Source organism: Lissotriton helveticus (genome assembly GCF_964261635.1).
Source record: "Lissotriton helveticus chromosome 3_1 unlocalized genomic scaffold, aLisHel1.1 SUPER_3_unloc_1, whole genome shotgun sequence".
NCBI lineage: Eukaryota > Metazoa > Chordata > Amphibia > Caudata > Salamandridae > Lissotriton > Lissotriton helveticus.
The window spans coordinates 4039276-4062300 of record NW_027611740.1 but is presented as its reverse complement, the minus strand read 5'-3'; positions in this window follow the sequence as shown (position 1 = coordinate 4062300).

The window sequence follows — 23025 nt, the reverse complement described above, 5'->3', positions numbered from 1 at the left end:
TTTTTCACCTTTCTGAAGAATGACGTAATGGGGGGGTGTTATCTCTTTTGTCAAAAATCTGCCGTTTTTGCTTGAACATTAAATGCCTCCAAATGGTATTTAATTCACTTCCCGGGCCCCTGGAAGCATGAAAATCACTTTAAACATGCTAATTTTAGCTCTAAAACTAATAATCCACCTACAAATGTGAACTGACGTTCAAAAATAAAACATTTGAAAACGGATCATTTTTCACCTTTCTGAAGAATGACGTAATGGGGGGGTGTTATCTCTTTTGTAAAAAATCAGCCATTTTTGCTTGAACATTAAATGCCTCCAAATGGTATTTAATTCACTTCCCGGGGTGAAGAAACACTTTTTGAGACCTCAGAGTGAGCAAATTGGCAATTTTCATGCACTTTTAACCATTCCACAAACCTTGTGTTTAGGGCCACACGAAGCATGAAAATCACTTTAAACATGCTAATTTTAGCTCTAAAACTAATAATCCACCTACAAATGTGAACTGACATTCAAAAATAAAACATTTGAAAACGGACAATTTTTCACCTTTCTGAAGCATGACGTAATGGGGGGTGTTATCTCTTTTGTCAAAAATCAGCCTTTTTTGCTTGAACATTAAATGCCTCCAAATGGTATTTAATTCACTTCCCGGGCCCCTGGAAGCATGAAAATCACTTTAAACATTCTAATTTCAGCTCTAAAACTAATAATCCACCTACAAATGTGAACTGACGTTCAAAAATAAAACATTTGAAAACGGACCATTTTTCACCTTTCTGAAGCATGACGTAATGGGGGGTGTTATCTCTTTTGTCAAAAATTAGCAGTTTTTGCTTGAACATTAAATGCCTCCAAATGGTATTTAATTCACTTCCCGGGGTGAAGAAACACTTTTTGAGACCTCAGAGTGAGAAAATTGGCCATTTTCATGCACTTTTAACCATTCCACAAATCTTGTGTTTAGAGCCCCTGGAAGCATGAAAATCACTTTAAACATGCTAATTTTAGCTCTAAAACTAATAATCCACCTACAAATGTGAACTGACGTTCAAAAATAAAACATTTGAAAACGGACCATTTTTCACCTTTCTGAAGAATGACGTAATAGGGGGGTGTTATCTCTTTTGTCAAAAATCAACTGTTTTTGCTTGAACATTAAATGCCTCCAAATGGTATTTAATTTACTTCCCGGGCCCCTGGAAGCATGAAAATCACTTTAAACATGCTAATTTTAGCTCTAAAACTAATAATCCACCTACAAATGTGAACTGACGTTCAAAAATAAAACATTTGAAAACGGACCATTTTTCACCTTTCTGAAGAATTACGTAATAGGGGGGTGTTATCTCTTTTGTCAAAAATCAGCTGTTTTTGCTTGAACATTAAATGCCTCCAAATGGTATTTAATTCACTTCCCGGGGTGAAGAAACACTTTTTGAGACCTCAGAGTGAGCAAATTGGCCATTTTCATGCACTTTTAACCATTCCACAAACCTTGTGTTTAGGGCCACAGGAAGCATGAAAATCACTTTAAACATGCTAATTTTAGCTCTAAAACAAATAATCCACCTACAAATGTGAACTGACATTCAAAAATAAAACATTTGAAAACGGACAATTTTTCACCTTTCTGAAGCATGACGTAATGGGGGGGTGTTATCTCTTTTGTCAAAAATCAGCCGTTTTTGCTTGAACATTAAATGCCTCCAAATGGTATTTAATTCACTTCCCGGGCCCCTGGAAGCATGAAAATCACTTTAAACATGCTAATTTTAGCTCTAAAACTAATAATCCACCTACAAATGTGAACTGATGTTCAAAAATAAAACATTTGAAAACGGACCATTTTTCACCTTTCTGAAGAATGACGTAATGGGGGGGTGTTATCTCTTTTGTCAAAAATCTGCTGTTTTTGCTTGAACATTAAATGCCTCCAAATGGTATTTAATTCACTTCCCGGGGTGAAGAAACACTTTTTGAGACCTCAGAGTGAGCAAATCGGCCATTTTCATGCACTTTTAACCATTCTACAAATCTTGTGTTTAGAGCCCCTGGAAGCATGAAAATCACTTTAAACATGCTAATTTTAGGTCTAAAACTAATAATCCACCTACAAATGTGAACTGATGTTCAAAAATAAAACATTTGAAAACGGACCATTTTTCACCTTTCTGAAGAATGACGTAATGGGGGGGTGTTATCTCTTTTGTCAAACATCAGCTGTTTTTGCTTGAACATTAAATGCCTCCAAATGGTATTTAATTCACTTCCCGGGCACCTGGAAGCATGAAAATCACTTTAAACATGCTAATTTTAGCTCTAAAACTAATAATCCACCTACAAATGTGAACTGACGTTCAAAAATAAAACATTTGAAAACGGACCATTTTTCACCTTTCTGAAGCATGACGTAATGGGGGGGTGTTATCTCTTTTGTCAAAAATCAGCCGTTTTTGCTTGAACATTAAATGCCTCCAAATGGTATTTAATTCACTTCCCGGGGTGAAGAAACACTTTTTGAGACCTCAGAGTGAGCAAATTGGCCATTTTCATGCACTTTTAACCATTCCACAAACCTTGTGTTTAGGGCCACAGGAAGCATGAAAATCACTTTAAACATGCTAATTTTAGCTCTAAAACTAATAATCCACCTACAAATGTGAACTGACATTCAAAAATAAAACATTTGAAAACGGACAATTTTTCACCTTTCTGAAGCATGACGTAATGGGGGGGGGGTGTTATCTCTTTTGTCAAAAATAAGCCGTTTTTGCTTGAACATTAAATGCCTCCAAATGGTATTTAATTCACTTCCCGGGCACCTGGAAGCATGAAAATCACTTTAAACATGCTAATTTTAGCTCTAAAACTAATAATCCACCAACAAATGTGAACTGACGTTCAAAAATAAAACATTTGAAAACGGACCATTTTTCACCTTTCTGAAGCATGACGTAATGGGGGGTGTTATCTCTTTTGTCAAAAATCAGCCGTTTTTGCTTGAACATTAAATGCCTCCAAATGGTATTTAATTCACTTCCCGGGGTGAAGAAACACTTTTTGAGACCTCAGAGTGAGCAAATTGGCCATTTTCATGCACTTTTAACCATTCCACAAATCTTGTGTTTAGAGCCCCTGGAAGCATGAAAATCACTTTAAACATGCTAATTTTAGCTCTAAAACTAATAATCCACCTACAAATGTGAACTGACGTTCAAAAATAAAACATTTGAAAACGGACCATTTTTCACCTTTCTGAAGAATGACGTAATAGGGGGGTGTTATCTCTTTTGTCAAAAATCAGCTGTTGTTGCTTGAACATTAAATGCCTCCAAATGGTATTTAATTCACTTCCCGGGCCCCTGGAAGCATGAAAATCACTTTAAACATGCTAATTTTAGCTCTAAAATTAATAATCCACCTACAAATGTGAACTGACGTTCAAAAATAAAACATTTGAAAACGGACCATTTTTCACCTTTCTGAAGAATGACGTAATGGGGGGGTGTTATCTCTTTTGTCAAAAATCAGCTGTTTTTGATTGAACATTAAATGCCTCCAAATGGTATTTAATTCACTTCCCGGGGTGAAGAAACACTTTTTGAGACCTCAGAGTGAGCAAATTGGCCATTTTCATGCACTTTTAACCATTCCACAAATCTTGTGTTTAGAGCCCCTGGAAGCATGAAAATCACTTTAAACATGCTAATTTTAGCTCTAAAACTAATAATCCACCTACAAATGTGAACTGACGTTCAAAAATAAAACATTTGAAAACGGACCATTTTTCACCTTTCTGAAGAATGACGTAATGGGGGGGTGTTATCTTTTTTGTCAAAGATCAGCTGTTTTTGCTTGAACATTAAATGCCTCCAAATGGTATTTAATTTACTTCCCGGGCCCCTGGAAGCATGAAAATCACTTTAAACATGCTAATTTTAGCTCTAAAACTAATAATCCACCTACAAATGTGAACTGACGTTCAAAAATAAAACATTTGAAAACGGACCATTTTTCACCTTTCTGAAGAATGACGTAATGGGGGGTGTTATCTTTTTTGTCAAAGATCAGCTGTTTTTGCTTGAACATTAAATGCCTCCAAATGGTATTTAATTTACTTCCCGGGCCCCTGGAAGCATGAAAATCACTTTAAACATGCTAATTTTAGCTCTAAAACTAATAATCCACCTACAAATGTGAACTGACGTTCAAAAATAAAACATTTGAAAACGGACCATTTTTCACCTTTCTGAAGAATGACGTAATGGGGGGTGTTATCTCTTTTGTCAAAAATCAGCCATTTTTGCTTGAACATTAAATGCCTCCAAATGGTATTTAATTCACTTCCCGGGGTGAAGAAACACTTTTTGAGACCTCAGAGTGAGCAAATTGGCAATTTTCATGCACTTTTAACCATTCCACAAACCTTGTGTTTAGGGCCACAGGAAGCATGAAAATCACTTTAAACATGCTAATTTTAGCTCTAAAACTAATAATCCACCTACAAATGTGAACTGACATTCAAAAATAAAACATTTGAAAACGGACAATTTTTCACCTTTCTGAAGCATGACGTAATGGGGGGGTGTTATCTCTTTTGTCAAAAATCAGCCTTTTTTGCTTGAACATTAAATGCCTCCAAATGGTATTTAATTCACTTCCCGGGCCCCTGGAAGCATGAAAATCACTTTAAACATTCTAATTTCAGCTCTAAAACTAATAATCCACCTACAAATGTGAACTGACGTTCAAAAATAAAACATTTGAAAACGGACCATTTTTCACCTTTCTGAAGCATGACGTAATGGGGGGTGTTATCTCTTTTGTCAAAAATTAGCCGTTTTTGCTTGAACATTAAATGCCTCCAAATGGTATTTAATTCACTTCCCGGGGTGAAGAAACACTTTTTGAGACCTCAGAGTGAGAAAATTGGCCATTTTCATGCACTTTTAACCATTCCACAAATCTTGTGTTTAGAGCCCCTGGAAGCATGAAAATCACTTTAAACATGCTAATTTTAGCTCTAAAACTAACAATCCACCTACAAATGTGAACTGACGTTCAAAAATAAAACATTTGAAAACGGACCATTTTTCACCTTTCTGAAGAATGACGTAATAGGGGGGTGTTATCTCTTTTGTCAAAAATCAGCTGTTTTTGCTTGAACATTAAATGCCTCCAAATGGTATTTAATTTACTTCCCGGGCCCCTGGAAGCATGAAAATCACTTTAAACATGCTAATTTTAGCTCTAAAACTAATAATCCACCTACAAATGTGAACTGACGTTCAAAAATAAAACATTTGAAAACGGACCATTTTTCACCTTTCTGAAGAATTACGTAATAGGGGGGTGTTATCTCTTTTGTCAAAAATCAGCTGTTTTTGCTTGAACATTAAATGCCTCCAAATGGTATTTAATTCACTTCCCGGGGTGAAGAAACACTTTTTGAGACCTCAGAGTGAGCAAATTGGCCATTTTCATGCACTTTTAACCATTCCACAAACCTTGTGTTTAGGGCCACAGGAAGCATGAAAATCACTTTAAACATGCTAATTTTAGCTCTAAAACAAATAATCCACCTACAAATGTGAACTGACATTGAAAAATAAAACATTTCAAAACGGACAATTTTTCACCTTTCTGAAGTATGACGTAATGGGGGGGTGTTATCTCTTTTGTCAAAAATCAGCCGTTTTTGCTTGAACATTAAATGCCTCCAAATGGTATTTAATTCACTTCCCGGGCCCCTGGAAGCATGAAAATCACTTTAAACATGCTAATTTTAGCTCTAAAACTAATAATCCACCTACAAATGTGAACTGACGTTCAAAAATAAAACATTTGAAAACGGACCATTTTTCACCTTTCTGAAGCATGACGTAATGGGGGGGTGTTATCTCTTTTGTCAAAAATCAGCCATTTTTGCTTGAACATTAAATGCCTCCAAATGGTATTTAATTCACTTCCCGGGGTGAAGAAACACTTTTTGAGACCTCAGAGTGAGCAAATTGGCCATTTTCATGCACTTTTAACCATTCCACAAATCTTGTGTTTAGAGCCCCTGGAAGCATGAAAATCACTTTAAACATGCTAATTTTAGCTCTAAAACTAATAATCCATCTACAAATGTGAACTAATGTTCAAAAATAAAACATTTGAAAACGGACCATTTTTCACCTTTCTGAAGAATGACGTAATGGGGGGGGTGTTATCTCTTTTGTCAAACATCAGCTGTTTTTGCTTGAACATTAAATGCCTCCAAATGGTATTTAATTCACTTCCCGGGCCCCTGGAAGCATGAAAATCACTTTAAACATGCTAATTTTAGCTCTAAAACTAATAATCCACCTACAAATGTGAACTGACGTTCAAAAATAAAACATTTGAAAACGGACCATTTTTCACCTTTCTGAAGAATGACGTAATGGGGGGGTGTTATCTCTTTTGTCAAAAATCTGCTGTTTTTGATTGAACATTAAATGCCTCCAAATGGTATTTAATTCACTTCCCGGGGTGAAGAAACACTTTTTGAGACCTCAGAGTGAGCAAATTGGCCATTTTCATGCACTTTTAACCATTCCACAAATCTTGTGTTTAGAGCCCCTGGAAGCATGAAAATCACTTTAAACATGCTAATTTTAGCTCTAAAACTAATAATCCACCTACAAATGTGAACTGACGTTCAAAAATAAAACATTTGAAAACGGACCATTTTTCACCTTTCTGAAGAATGACGTAATGGGGGGGTGTTATCTCTTTTGTCAAAGATCAGCTGTTTTTGCTTGAACATTAAATGCCTCCAAATGGTATTTAATTCACTTCCCGGGCCCCTGGAAGCATGAAAATCACTTTAAACATGCTAATTTTAGCTCTAAAACTAATAATCCACCTACAAATGTGAACTGACGTTCAAAAATAAAACATTTGAAAACGGACCATTTTTCACCTTTCTGAAGAATGACGTAATGGGGGGGTGTTATCTCTTTTGTCAAAAATCTGCCGTTTTTGCTTGAACATTAAATGCCTCCAAATGGTATTTAATTCACTTCCCGGGCCCCTGGAAGCATGAAAATCACTTTAAACATGCTAATTTTAGCTCTAAAACTAATAATCCACCTACAAATGTGAACTGACGTTCAAAAATAAAACATTTGAAAACGGACCATTTTTCACCTTTCTGAAGCATGACGTAATGGGGGGGTGTTATCTCTTTTGTCAAAAATCAGCCGTTTTTGCTTGAACATTAAATGCCTCCAAATGGTATTTAATTCACTTCCCGGGGTGAAGAAACACTTTTTGAGACCTCAGAGTGAGCAAATTGGCCATTTTCATGCACTTTTAACCATTCCACAAATCTTGTGTTTAGAGCCCCTGGAAGCATGAAAATCACTTTAAACATGCTAATTTTAGCTCTAAAACTAATAATCCACCTACAAATGTGAACTGACGTTCAAAAATAAAACATTTGAAAACGGACCATTTTTCACCTTTCTGAAGAATGACGTAATGGGGGGGTGTTATCTCTTTTGTCAAAAATCTGCTGTTTTTGATTGAACATTAAATGCCTCCAAATGGTATTTAATTCACTTCCCGGGGTGAAGAAACACTTTTTGAGACCTCAGAGTGAGCAAATTGGCCATTTTCATGCACTTTTAACCATTCCACAAATCTTGTGTTTAGAGCCCCTGGAAGCATGAAAATCACTTTAAACATGCTAATTTTAGCTCTAAAACTAATAATCCACCTACAAATGTGAACTGACGTTCAAAAATAAAACATTTGAAAACGGACCATTTTTCACCTTTCTGAAGAATGACGTAATGGGGGGGTGTTATCTCTTTTGTCAAAGATCAGCTGTTTTTGCTTGAACATTAAATGCCTCCAAATGGTATTTAATTCACTTCCCGGGCCCCTGGAAGCATGAAAATCACTTTAAACATGCTAATTTTAGCTCTAAAACTAATAATCCACCTACAAATGTGAACTGACGTTCAAAAATAAAACATTTGAAAACGGACCATTTTTCACCTTTCTGAAGAATGACGTAATGGGGGGGTGTTATCTCTTTTGTCAAAAATCTGCCGTTTTTGCTTGAACATTAAATGCCTCCAAATGGTATTTAATTCACTTCCCGGGCCCCTGGAAGCATGAAAATCACTTTAAACATGCTAATTTTAGCTCTAAAACTAATAATCCACCTACAAATGTGAACTGACGTTCAAAAATAAAACATTTGAAAACGGATCATTTTTCACCTTTCTGAAGAATGACGTAATGGGGGGGTGTTATCTCTTTTGTAAAAAATCAGCCATTTTTGCTTGAACATTAAATGCCTCCAAATGGTATTTAATTCACTTCCCGGGGTGAAGAAACACTTTTTGAGACCTCAGAGTGAGCAAATTGGCAATTTTCATGCACTTTTAACCATTCCACAAACCTTGTGTTTAGGGCCACACGAAGCATGAAAATCACTTTAAACATGCTAATTTTAGCTCTAAAACTAATAATCCACCTACAAATGTGAACTGACATTCAAAAATAAAACATTTGAAAACGGACAATTTTTCACCTTTCTGAAGCATGACGTAATGGGGGGGTGTTATCTCTTTTGTCAAAAATCAGCCTTTTTTGCTTGAACATTAAATGCCTCCAAATGGTATTTAATTCACTTCCCGGGCCCCTGGAAGCATGAAAATCACTTTAAACATTCTAATTTCAGCTCTAAAACTAATAATCCACCTACAAATGTGAACTGACGTTCAAAAATAAAACATTTGAAAACGGACCATTTTTCACCTTTCTGAAGCATGACGTAATGGGGGGTGTTATCTCTTTTGTCAAAAATTAGCAGTTTTTGCTTGAACATTAAATGCCTCCAAATGGTATTTAATTCACTTCCCGGGGTGAAGAAACACTTTTTGAGACCTCAGAGTGAGAAAATTGGCCATTTTCATGCACTTTTAACCATTCCACAAATCTTGTGTTTAGAGCCCCTGGAAGCATGAAAATCACTTTAAACATGCTAATTTTAGCTCTAAAACTAATAATCCACCTACAAATGTGAACTGACGTTCAAAAATAAAACATTTGAAAACGGACAATTTTTCACCTTTCTGAAGAATGACGTAATAGGGGGGTGTTATCTCTTTTGTCAAAAATCAACTGTTTTTGCTTGAACATTAAATGCCTCCAAATGGTATTTAATTTACTTCCCGGGCCCCTGGAAGCATGAAAATCACTTTAAACATGCTAATTTTAGCTCTAAAACTAATAATCCACCTACAAATGTGAACTGACGTTCAAAAATAAAACATTTGAAAACGGACCATTTTTCACCTTTCTGAAGAATTACGTAATAGGGGGGTGTTATCTCTTTTGTCAAAAATCAGCTGTTTTTGCTTGAACATTAAATGCCTCCAAATGGTATTTAATTCACTTCCCGGGGTGAAGAAACACTTTTTGAGACCTCAGAGTGAGCAAATTGGCCATTTTCATGCACTTTTAACCATTCCACAAACCTTGTGTTTAGGGCCACAGGAAGCATGAAAATCACTTTAAACATGCTAATTTTAGCTCTAAAACAAATAATCCACCTACAAATGTGAACTGACATTCAAAAATAAAACATTTGAAAACGGACAATTTTTCACCTTTCTGAAGCATGACGTAATGGGGGGGTGTTATCTCTTTTGTCAAAAATCAGCCGTTTTTGCTTGAACATTAAATGCCTCCAAATGGTATTTAATTCACTTCCCGGGCCCCTGGAAGCATGAAAATCACTTTAAACATGCTAATTTTAGCTCTAAAACTAATAATCCACCTACAAATGTGAACTGATGTTCAAAAATAAAACATTTGAAAACGGACCATTTTTCACCTTTCTGAAGAATGACGTAATGGGGGGGTGTTATCTCTTTTGTCAAAAATCTGCTGTTTTTGCTTGAACATTAAATGCCTCCAAATGGTATTTAATTCACTTCCCGGGGTGAAGAAACACTTTTTGAGACCTCAGAGTGAGCAAATCGGCCATTTTCATGCACTTTTAACCATTCTACAAATCTTGTGTTTAGAGCCCCTGGAAGCATGAAAATCACTTTAAACATGCTAATTTTAGGTCTAAAACTAATAATCCACCTACAAATGTGAACTGATGTTCAAAAATAAAACATTTGAAAACGGACCATTTTTCACCTTTCTGAAGAATGACGTAATGGGGGGGTGTTATCTCTTTTGTCAAACATCAGCTGTTTTTGCTTGAACATTAAATGCCTCCAAATGGTATTTAATTCACTTCCCGGGCACCTGGAAGCATGAAAATCACTTTAAACATGCTAATTTTAGCTCTAAAACTAATAATCCACCTACAAATGTGAACTGACGTTCAAAAATAAAACATTTGAAAACGGACCATTTTTCACCTTTCTGAAGCATGACGTAATGGGGGGGTGTTATCTCTTTTGTCAAAAATCAGCCGTTTTTGCTTGAACATTAAATGCCTCCAAATGGTATTTAATTCACTTCCCGGGGTGAAGAAACACTTTTTGAGACCTCAGAGTGAGCAAATTGGCCATTTTCATGCACTTTTAACCATTCCACAAACCTTGTGTTTAGGGCCACAGGAAGCATGAAAATCACTTTAAACATGCTAATTTTAGCTCTAAAACTAATAATCCACCTACAAATGTGAACTGACATTCAAAAATAAAACATTTGAAAACGGACAATTTTTCACCTTTCTGAAGCATGACGTAATGGGGGGGGTGTTATCTCTTTTGTCAAAAATAAGCCGTTTTTGCTTGAACATTAAATGCCTCCAAATGGTATTTAATTCACTTCCCGGGCACCTGGAAGCATGAAAATCACTTTAAACATGCTAATTTTAGCTCTAAAACTAATAATCCACCAACAAATGTGAACTGACGTTCAAAAATAAAACATTTGAAAACGGACCATTTTTCACCTTTCTGAAGCATGACGTAATGGGGGGTGTTATCTCTTTTGTCAAAAATCAGCCGTTTTTGCTTGAACATTAAATGCCTCCAAATGGTATTTAATTCACTTCCCGGGGTGAAGAAACACTTTTTGAGACCTCAGAGTGAGCAAATTGGCCATTTTCATGCACTTTTAACCATTCCACAAATCTTGTGTTTAGAGCCCCTGGAAGCATGAAAATCACTTTAAACATGCTAATTTTAGCTCTAAAACTAATAATCCACCTACAAATGTGAACTGACGTTCAAAAATAAAACATTTGAAAACGGACCATTTTTCACCTTTCTGAAGAATGACGTAATAGGGGGGTGTTATCTCTTTTGTCAAAAATCAGCTGTTGTTGCTTGAACATTAAATGCCTCCAAATGGTATTTAATTCACTTCCCGGGCCCCTGGAAGCATGAAAATCACTTTAAACATGCTAATTTTAGCTCTAAAATTAATAATCCACCTACAAATGTGAACTGACGTTCAAAAATAAAACATTTGAAAACGGACCATTTTTCACCTTTCTGAAGAATGACGTAATGGGGGGGTGTTATCTCTTTTGTCAAAAATCAGCTGTTTTTGATTGAACATTAAATGCCTCCAAATGGTATTTAATTCACTTCCCGGGGTGAAGAAACACTTTTTGAGACCTCAGAGTGAGCAAATTGGCCATTTTCATGCACTTTTAACCATTCCACAAATCTTGTGTTTAGAGCCCCTGGAAGCATGAAAATCACTTTAAACATGCTAATTTTAGCTCTAAAACTAATAATCCACCTACAAATGTGAACTGACGTTCAAAAATAAAACATTTGAAAACGGACCATTTTTCACCTTTCTGAAGAATGACGTAATGGGGGGGTGTTATCTTTTTTGTCAAAGATCAGCTGTTTTTGCTTGAACATTAAATGCCTCCAAATGGTATTTAATTTACTTCCCGGGCCCCTGGAAGCATGAAAATCACTTTAAACATGCTAATTTTAGCTCTAAAACTAATAATCCACCTACAAATGTGAACTGACGTTCAAAAATAAAACATTTGAAAACGGACCATTTTTCACCTTTCTGAAGAATGACGTAATGGGGGGTGTTATCTTTTTTGTCAAAGATCAGCTGTTTTTGCTTGAACATTAAATGCCTCCAAATGGTATTTAATTTACTTCCCGGGCCCCTGGAAGCATGAAAATCACTTTAAACATGCTAATTTTAGCTCTAAAACTAATAATCCACCTACAAATGTGAACTGACGTTCAAAAATAAAACATTTGAAAACGGACCATTTTTCACCTTTCTGAAGAATGACGTAATGGGGGGTGTTATCTCTTTTGTCAAAAATCAGCCATTTTTGCTTGAACATTAAATGCCTCCAAATGGTATTTAATTCACTTCCCGGGGTGAAGAAACACTTTTTGAGACCTCAGAGTGAGCAAATTGGCAATTTTCATGCACTTTTAACCATTCCACAAACCTTGTGTTTAGGGCCACAGGAAGCATGAAAATCACTTTAAACATGCTAATTTTAGCTCTAAAACTAATAATCCACCTACAAATGTGAACTGACATTCAAAAATAAAACATTTGAAAACGGACAATTTTTCACCTTTCTGAAGCATGACGTAATGGGGGGGTGTTATCTCTTTTGTCAAAAATCAGCCTTTTTTGCTTGAACATTAAATGCCTCCAAATGGTATTTAATTCACTTCCCGGGCCCCTGGAAGCATGAAAATCACTTTAAACATTCTAATTTCAGCTCTAAAACTAATAATCCACCTACAAATGTGAACTGACGTTCAAAAATAAAACATTTGAAAACGGACCATTTTTCACCTTTCTGAAGCATGACGTAATGGGGGGTGTTATCTCTTTTGTCAAAAATTAGCCGTTTTTGCTTGAACATTAAATGCCTCCAAATGGTATTTAATTCACTTCCCGGGGTGAAGAAACACTTTTTGAGACCTCAGAGTGAGAAAATTGGCCATTTTCATGCACTTTTAACCATTCATCTTGTGTTTAGAGCCCCTGGAAGCATGAAAATCACTTTAAACATGCTAATTTTAGCTCTAAAACTAACAATCCACCTACAAATGTGAACTGACGTTCAAAAATAAAACATTTGAAAACGGACCATTTTTCACCTTTCTGAAGAATGACGTAATAGGGGGGTGTTATCTCTTTTGTCAAAAATCAGCTGTTTTTGCTTGAACATTAAATGCCTCCAAATGGTATTTAATTTACTTCCCGGGCCCCTGGAAGCATGAAAATCACTTTAAACATGCTAATTTTAGCTCTAAAACTAATAATCCACCTACAAATGTGAACTGACGTTCAAAAATAAAACATTTGAAAACGGACCATTTTTCACCTTTCTGAAGAATTACGTAATAGGGGGGTGTTATCTCTTTTGTCAAAAATCAGCTGTTTTTGCTTGAACATTAAATGCCTCCAAATGGTATTTAATTCACTTCCCGGGGTGAAGAAACACTTTTTGAGACCTCAGAGTGAGCAAATTGGCCATTTTCATGCACTTTTAACCATTCCACAAACCTTGTGTTTAGGGCCACAGGAAGCATGAAAATCACTTTAAACATGCTAATTTTAGCTCTAAAACAAATAATCCACCTACAAATGTGAACTGACATTGAAAAATAAAACATTTCAAAACGGACAATTTTTCACCTTTCTGAAGTATGACGTAATGGGGGGGTGTTATCTCTTTTGTCAAAAATCAGCCGTTTTTGCTTGAACATTAAATGCCTCCAAATGGTATTTAATTCACTTCCCGGGCCCCTGGAAGCATGAAAATCACTTTAAACATGCTAATTTTAGCTCTAAAACTAATAATCCACCTACAAATGTGAACTGACGTTCAAAAATAAAACATTTGAAAACGGACCATTTTTCACCTTTCTGAAGCATGACGTAATGGGGGGGTGTTATCTCTTTTGTCAAAAATCAGCCATTTTTGCTTGAACATTAAATGCCTCCAAATGGTATTTAATTCACTTCCCGGGGTGAAGAAACACTTTTTGAGACCTCAGAGTGAGCAAATTGGCCATTTTCATGCACTTTTAACCATTCCACAAATCTTGTGTTTAGAGCCCCTGGAAGCATGAAAATCACTTTAAACATGCTAATTTTAGCTCTAAAACTAATAATCCATCTACAAATGTGAACTAATGTTCAAAAATAAAACATTTGAAAACGGACCATTTTTCACCTTTCTGAAGAATGACGTAATGGGGGGGGTGTTATCTCTTTTGTCAAACATCAGCTGTTTTTGCTTGAACATTAAATGCCTCCAAATGGTATTTAATTCACTTCCCGGGCCCCTGGAAGCATGAAAATCACTTTAAACATGCTAATTTTAGCTCTAAAACTAATAATCCACCTACAAATGTGAACTGACGTTCAAAAATAAAACCTCTGGAAACGGACCATTTTTCACCTTTCTGAAGAATTACGTAATGGGGGCGTGTTATCTCTTTTGTCAAAAATCAGCTGTTTTTGCTTGAACATTAAATGCCTCCAAATGGTATTTAATTCACTTCCCGGGGTGAAGAAACACTTTTTGAGACCTCAGAGTGAGCAAATTGGCCATTTTCATGCACTTTTAACCATTCCACAAACCTTGTGTTTAGGGCCACAGGAAGCATGAAAATCACTTTAAACATGCTAATTTTAGCTCTAAAACTAATAATCCACCTACAAATGTGAACTGACATTCAAAAATAAAACATTTGAAAACGGACAATTTTTCACCTTTCTGAAGCATGACGTAATGGGGGGGTGTTATCTCTTTTGTCAAAAATCAGCCGTTTTTGCTTGAACATTAAATGCCTCCAAATGGTATTTAATTCACTTCCCGGGCCCCTGGAAGCATGAAAATCACTTTAAACATGCTAATTTTAGCTCTAAAACTAATAATCCACCTACAAATGTGAACTGATGTTCAAAAATAAAACATTTGAAAACGGACCATTTTTCACCTTTCTGAAGAATGACGTAATGGGGGGGTGTTATCTCTTTTGTCAAAAATCAGCCATTTTTGCTTGAACATTAAATGCCTCCAAATGGTATTTAATTCACTTCCCGGGGTGAAGAAACACTTTTTGAGACCTCAGAGTGAGCAAATTGGCAATTTTCATGCACTTTTAACCATTCCACAAACCTTGTGTTTAGGGCCACAGGAAGCATGAAAATCACTTTAAACATGCTAATTTTAGCTCTAAAACTAATAATCCACCTACAAATGTGAACTGACATTCAAAAATAAAACATTTGAAAACGGACAATTTTTCACCTTTCTGAAGCATGACGTAATGGGGGGGTGTTATCTCTTTTGTCAAAAATCAGCCTTTTTTGCTTGAACATTAAATGCCTCCAAATGGTATTTAATTCACTTCCCGGGCCCCTGGAAGCATGAAAATCACTTTAAACATTCTAATTTCAGCTCTAAAACTAATAATCCACCTACAAATGTGAACTGACGTTCAAAAATAAAACATTTGAAAACGGACCATTTTTCTCCTTTCTGAAGCATGACGTAATGGGGGGGGTGTTATCTCTTTTGTCAAAAATCAGCCATTTTTGCTTGAACATTAAATGCCTCCAAATGGTATTTAATTCACTTCCCGGGGTGAAGAAACACTTTTTGAGACCTCAGAGTGAGCAAATTGGCCATTTTCATGCACTTTTAACCATTCCACAAATCTTGTGTTTAGAGCCCCTGGAAGCATGAAAATCACTTTAAACATGCTAATTTTAGCTCTAAAACTAATAATCCACCTACAAATGTGAACTGATGTTCAAAAATAAAACATTTGAAAACGGACCATTTTTCACCTTTCTGAAGAATGACGTAATGGGGGGTGTTATCTCTTTTGTCAAACATCAGCTGTTTTTGCTTGAACATTAAATGCCTCCAAATGGTATTTAATTCACTTCCCGGGCCCCTGGAAGCATGAAAATCACTTTAAACATGCTAATTTTAGCTCTAAAACTAATAATCCACCTACAAATGTGAACTGATGTTCAAAAATAAAACATTTGAAAACGGACCATTTTTCACCTTTCTGAAGAATGACGTAATGGGGGGGTGTTATCTCTTTTGTCAAACATCAGCTGTTTTTGCTTGAACATTAAATGCCTCCAAATGGTATTTAATTCACTTCCCGGGGTGAAGAAACACTTTTTGAGACCTCAGAGTGAGCAAATTGGCCATTTTCATGCACTTTTAACCATTCCACAAACCTTGTGTTTAGGGCCACAGGAAGCATGAAAATCACTTTAAACATGCTAATTTTAGCTCTAAAACTAATGATCCACCTACAAATGTGAACTGACATTCAAAAATAAAACATTTGAAAACAGACAATTTTTCACCTTTCTGAAGCATGACGTAATGGGAGGGTGTTATCTCTTTTGTCAAAAATCAGCCGTTTTTGCTTGAACATTAAATGCCTCCAAATGGTATTTAATTCACTTCCCGGGCCCCTGGAAGCATGAAAATCACTTTAAACATGCTAATTTTAGCTCTAAAACTAATAATCCACCTACAAATGTGAACTGATGTTCAAAAATAAAACATTTGAAAACGGACCATTTTTCACCTTTCTGAAGAATGACGTAATGGGGGGGTGTTATCTCTTTTGTCAAAAATCAGCCATTTTTGCTTGAACATTAAATGCCTCCAAATGGTATTTAATTCACTTCCCGGGGTGAAGAAACACTTTTTGAGACCTCAGAGTGAGCAAATTGGCAATTTTCATGCACTTTTAACCATTCCACAAACCTTGTGTTTAGGGCCACAGGAAGCATGAAAATCACTTTAAACATGCTAATTTTAGCTCTAAAACTAATAATCCACCTACAAATGTGAACTGACATTCAAAAATAAAACATTTGAAAACGGACAATTTTTCACCTTTCTGAAGCATGACGTAATGGGGGGGTGTTATCTCTTTTGTCAAAAATCAGCCTTTTTTGCTTGAACATTAAATGCCTCCAAATGGTATTTAATTCACTTCCCGGGCCCCTGGAAGCATGAAAATCACTTTAAACATTCTAATTTCAGCTCTAAAACTAATAATCCACCTACAAATGTGAACTGACGTTCAAAAATAAAACATTTGAAAACGGACCATTTTTCTCCTTTCTGAAGCATGACGTAATGGGGGGGTGTTATCTCTTTTGTCAAAAATCAGCCATTTTTGCTTGAACATTAAATGCCTCCAAATGGTATTTAATTCACTTCCCGGGGTGAAGAAACACTTTTTGAGACCTCAGAGTGAGCAAATTGGCCATTTTCATGCACTTTTAACCATTCCACAAATCTTGTGTTTAGAGCCCCTGGAAGCATGAAAATCACTTTAAACATGCTAATTTTAGCTCTAAAACTAATAATCCACCTACAAATGTGAACTGATGTTCAAAAATAAAACATTTGAAAACGGACCATTTTTCACCTTTCTGAAGAATGACGTAATGGGGGGGTGTTATCTCTTTTGTCAAACATCAGCTGTTTTTGCTTGAACATTAAATGCCTCCAAATGGTATTTAATTCACTTCCCGGGCCTCTGGAAGCATGAAAATCACTTTAAACATGCTAATTTTAGCTCTAAAACTAATAATCCACCTACAAATGTGAACTGACGTTCAAAAATAAAACATTTGAAAACGGACCATTTTTCACCTTTCTGAAGAATTACGTAATGGGGGCGTGTGATCTCTTTTGTCAAAAATCAGCTGTTTTTGCTTGAACATTAAATGCCTCCAAATGGTATTTAATTCACTTCCCGGGGTGAAGAAACACTTTTTGAGACCTCAGAGTGAGCAAATTGGCCATTTTCATGCACTTTTAACCATTCCACAAATCTTGAGTTTAGAGCCCCTGGAAGCATGAAAATCACTTTAAACATGCTAATTTTAGCTCTAAAACTAATAATCCACCTACAAATGTGAACTGACATTCAAAAATAAAACATTTGAAAACGGACAATTTTTCACCTTTCTGAAGCATGACGTAATGGGGGGGTGTTATCTCTTTTGTCAAAAATCAGCCGTTTTTGCTTGAACATTAAATGCCTCCAAATGGTATTTAATTCACTTCCCGGGCCCCTGGAAGCATGAAAATCACTTTAAACATTCTAATTTCAGCTCTAAAACTAATAATCCACCTACAAATGTGAACTGACGTTCAAAAATAAAACATTTGAAAACGGACCATTTTTCTCCTTTCTGAAGCATGACGTAATGGGGGGGTGTTATCTCTTTTGTCAAAAATCAGCCATTTTTGCTTGAACATTAAATGCCTCCAAATGGTATTTAATTCACTTCCCGGGGTGAAGAAACACTTTTTGAGACCTCAGAGTGAGCAAATTGGCCATTTTCATGCACTTTTAACTATTCCACAAATCTTGTGTTTAGAGCCCCTGGAAGCATGAAAATCACTTTAAACATGCTAATTTTAGCTCTAAAACTAATATTCCACCTACAAATGTGAACTGATGTTCAAAAATAAAACATTTGAAAACGGACCATTTTTCACCTTTCTGAAGAATGACGTAATGGGGGGGTGTTATCTCTTTTGTCAAACATCAGCTGTTTTTGCTTGAACATTAAATGCCTCCAAATGGTATTTAATTCACTTCCCGGGCCTCTGGAAGCATGAAAATCACTTTAAACATGCTAATTTTAGCTCTAAAACTAATAATCCACCTACAAATGTGAACTGACGTTCAAAAATAAAACATTTGAAAACGGACCATTTTTCACCTTTCTGAAGAATTACGTAATGGGGGCGTGTGATCTCTTTTGTCAAAAATCAGCTGTTTTTGCTTGAACATTAAATGCCTCCAAATGGTATTTAATTCACTTCCCGGAGTGAAGAAACACTTTTTGAGACCTCAGAGTGAGCAAATTGGCCATTTTCATGCACTTTTAACCATTCCACAAATCTTGAGTTTAGAGCCCCTGGAAGCATGAAAATCACTTTAAACATGCTAATTTTAGCTCTAAAACTAATAATCCACCTACAAATGTGAACTGACATTCAAAAATAAAACATTTGAAAACGGACAATTTTTCACCTTTCTGAAGCATGACGTAATGGGGGGGTGTTATCTCTTTTGTCAAAAATCAGCCGTTTTTGCTTGAACATTAAATGCCTCCAAATGGTATTTAATTCACTTCCCGGGCCCCTGGAAGCATGAAAATCACTTTAAACATGCTAATTTTAGCTCTAAAACTAATAATCCACCTACAAATGTGAACTGATGTTCAAAAATAAAACATTTGAAAACGGACCATTTTTCACCTTTCTGAAGAATGACGTAATGGGGGGGTGTTATCTCTTTTGTCAAAAATCAGCCGTTTTTGCTTGAACATTAAATGCCTCCAAATGGTATTTAATTCACTTCCCGGGCCCCTGGAAGCATGAAAATCACTTTAAACATGCTAATTTTAGCTCTAAAACTAATAATCCACCTACAAATGTGAACTGACATTCAAAAATAAAACATTTGAAAACAGACAATTTTTCACCTTTCTGAAGCATTACGTAATGGGGGTGTTATCTCTTTTGTCAAAAATCAGCTGTTTTTGCTTGAACATTAAATGCCTCCAAATGGTATTTAATTCACTTCCCGGGGTGAAGAAACACTTTTTGAGACCTCAGAGAGAGCAAATTGGCCATTTTCATGCACTTTTAACCATTCCACAAATCTTGTGTTTTGAGCCCCTGGAAGCATGAAAATCACTTTAAACATGCTAATTTTAGCTCTAAAACTAATAATCCACCTACAAATGTGAACTGACGTTCAAAAATAAAACATTTGAAAACTGACCATTTTTCACCTTTCTGAAGAATTACGTAATGGGGGGGTGTTATCTCTTTTGTCAAAAATCAGCTGTTTCTGCTTGAACATTAAATGCCTCCAAATGGTATTTAATTCACTTCCCGGGGTGAAGAAACACTTTTTGAGACCTCAGAGTGAGCAAATTGGCCATTTTCATGCACTTTTAACCATTCCACAAATCTTGTGTTTAGAGCCCCTGGAAGCATGAAAATCACTTTAAACATGCTAATTTTAGCTCTAAAACTAATAATCCACCTTCAAATGTGAACTGACGTTCAAAAATAAAACATTTGAAAACGGACCATTTTTCACCTTTCTGAAGAATGACGTAATGGGGGGTGTTATCTCTTTTGTCAAAAAACAGCTGTTTTTGATTGAACATTAAATGCCTACAAATGGTATTTAATTCACTTCCCGGGGTGAAGAAACACTTTTTGAGACCTCAGAGTGAGCAAATTGGCCATTTTCATGCACTTTTAACCATTCCACAAATCTTGTGTTTAGAGCCCCTGGAAACATGAAAATCCCTTTAAACATGCTAATTTTAGCTCTAAAACTAATAATCCACCTACAAATGTGAACTGACGTTCAAAAATAAAACATTTGAAAACGGACCATTTTTCACCTTTCTGAAGCATGACGTAATGGGGGGTGTTATCTCTTTTGTCAAAAATCAGCCTTTTTTGCTTGAACATTAAATGCCTCCAAATGGTATTTAATTCACTTCCCGGGCCCCTGGAAGCATGAAAATCACTTTAAACATTCTAATTTCAGCTCTAAAACTAATAATCCACCTACAAATGTGAACTGACGTTCAAAAATAAAACATTTGAAAACGGACCATTTTTCTCCTTTCTGAAGCATGACGTAATGGGGGGGTGTTATCTCTTTTGTCAAAAATCAGCCATTTTTGCTTGAACATTAAATGCCTCCAAATGGTATTTAATTCACTTCCCGGGGTGAAGAAACACTTTTTGAGACCTCAGAGTGAGCAAATTGGCCATTTTCATGCACTTTTAACCATTCCACAAATCTTGTGTTTAGAGCCCCTGGAAGCATGAAAATCACTTTAAACATGCTAATTTTAGCTCTAAAACTAATAATCCACCTACAAATGTGAACTGATGTTCAAAAATAAAACATTTGAAAACGGACCATTTTTCACCTTTCTGAAGAATGACGTAATGGGGGGGTGTTATCTCTTTTGTCAAACATCAGCTGTTTTTGCTTGAACATTAAATGCCTCCAAATGGTATTTAATTCACTTCCCGGGCCCCTGGAAGCATGAAAATCACTTTAAACATGCTAATTTTAGCTCTAAAACTAATAATCCACCTACAAATGTGAACTGACGTTCAAAAATAAAACATTTGAAAACGGACCATTTTTCACCTTTCTGAAGAATTACGTAATGGGGGCGTGTTATCTCTTTTGTCAAAAATCAGCTGTTTTTGCTTGAACATTAAATGCCTCCAAATGGTATTTAATTCACTTCCCGGGGTGAAGAAACACTTTTTGAGACCTCAGAGTGAGCAAATTGGCCATTTTCATGCACTTTTAACCATTCCACAAACCTTGTGTTTAGGGCCACAGGAAGCATGAAAATCACTTTAAACATGCTAATTTTAGCTCTAAAACTAATAATCCACCTACAAATGTGAACTGACATTCAAAAATAAAACATTTGAAAACGGACAATTTTTCACCTTTCTGAAGCATGACGTAATGGGGGGGGTGTTATCTCTTTTGTCAAAAATCAGCCTTTTTTGCTTGAACATTAAATGCCTCCAAATGGTATTTAATTCACTTCCCGGGCCCCTGGAAGCATGAAAATCACTTTAAACATTCTAATTTCAGCTCTAAAACTAATAATCCACCTACAAATGTGAACTGACGTTCAAAAATAAAACATTTGAAAACGGACCATTTTTCTCCTTTCTGAAGCATGACGTAATGGGGGGGTGTTATCTCTTTTGTCAAAAATCAGCCATTTTTGCTTGAACATTAAATGCCTCCAAATGGTATTTAATTCACTTCCCGGGGTGAAGAAACACTTTTTGAGACCTCAGAGTGAGCAAATTGGCCATTTTCATGCACTTTTAACCATTCCACAAATCTTGTGTTTAGAGCCCCTGGAAGCATGAAAATCACTTTAAACATGCTAATTTTAGCTCTAAAACTAATAATCCACCTACAAATGTGAACTGATGTTCAAAAATAAAACATTTGAAAACAGACCATTTTTCACCTTTCTGAAGAATGACGTAATGGGGGGGTGTTATCTCTTTTGTCAAACATCAGCTGTTTTTGCTTGAACATTAAATGCCTCCAAATGGTATTTAATTCACTTCCCGGGCCTCTGGAAGCATGAAAATCACTTTAAACATGCTAATTTTAGCTCTAAAACTAATAATCCACCTACAAATGTGAACTGACGTTCAAAAATAAAACATTTGAAAACGGACCATTTTTCACCTTTCTGAAGAATTACGTAATGGGGGCGTGTGATCTCTTTTGTCAAAAATCAGCTGTTTTTGCTTGAACATTAAATGCCTCCAAATGGTATTTAATTCACTTCCCGGGGTGAAGAAACACTTTTTGAGACCTCAGAGTGAGCAAATTGGCCATTTTCATGCACTTTTAACCATTCCACAAATCTTGAGTTTAGAGCCCCTGGAAGCATGAAAATCACTTTAAACATGCTAATTTTAGCTCTAAAACTAATAATCCACCTACAAATGTGAACTGACATTCAAAAATAAAACATTTGAAAACGGACAATTTTTCACCTTTCTGAAGCATGACGTAATGGGGGGGTGTTATCTCTTTTGTCAAAAATCAGCCGTTTTTGCTTGAACATTAAATGCCTCCAAATGGTATTTAATTCACTTCCCGGGCCCCTGGAAGCATGAAAATCACTTTAAACATGCTAATTTTAGCTCTAAAACTAATAATCCACCTACAAATGTGAACTGATGTTCAAAAATAAAACATTTGAAAACGGACCATTTTTCACCTTTCTGAAGAATGACGTAATGGGGGTGTTATCTCTTTTGTCAAAAATCAGCCGTTTTTGCTTGAACATTAAATGCCTCCAAATGGTATTTAATTCACTTCCCGGGGTGAAGAAACAGTTTTTGAGACCTCAGAGTGAGCAAATTGGCCATTTTCATGCACTTTTAAA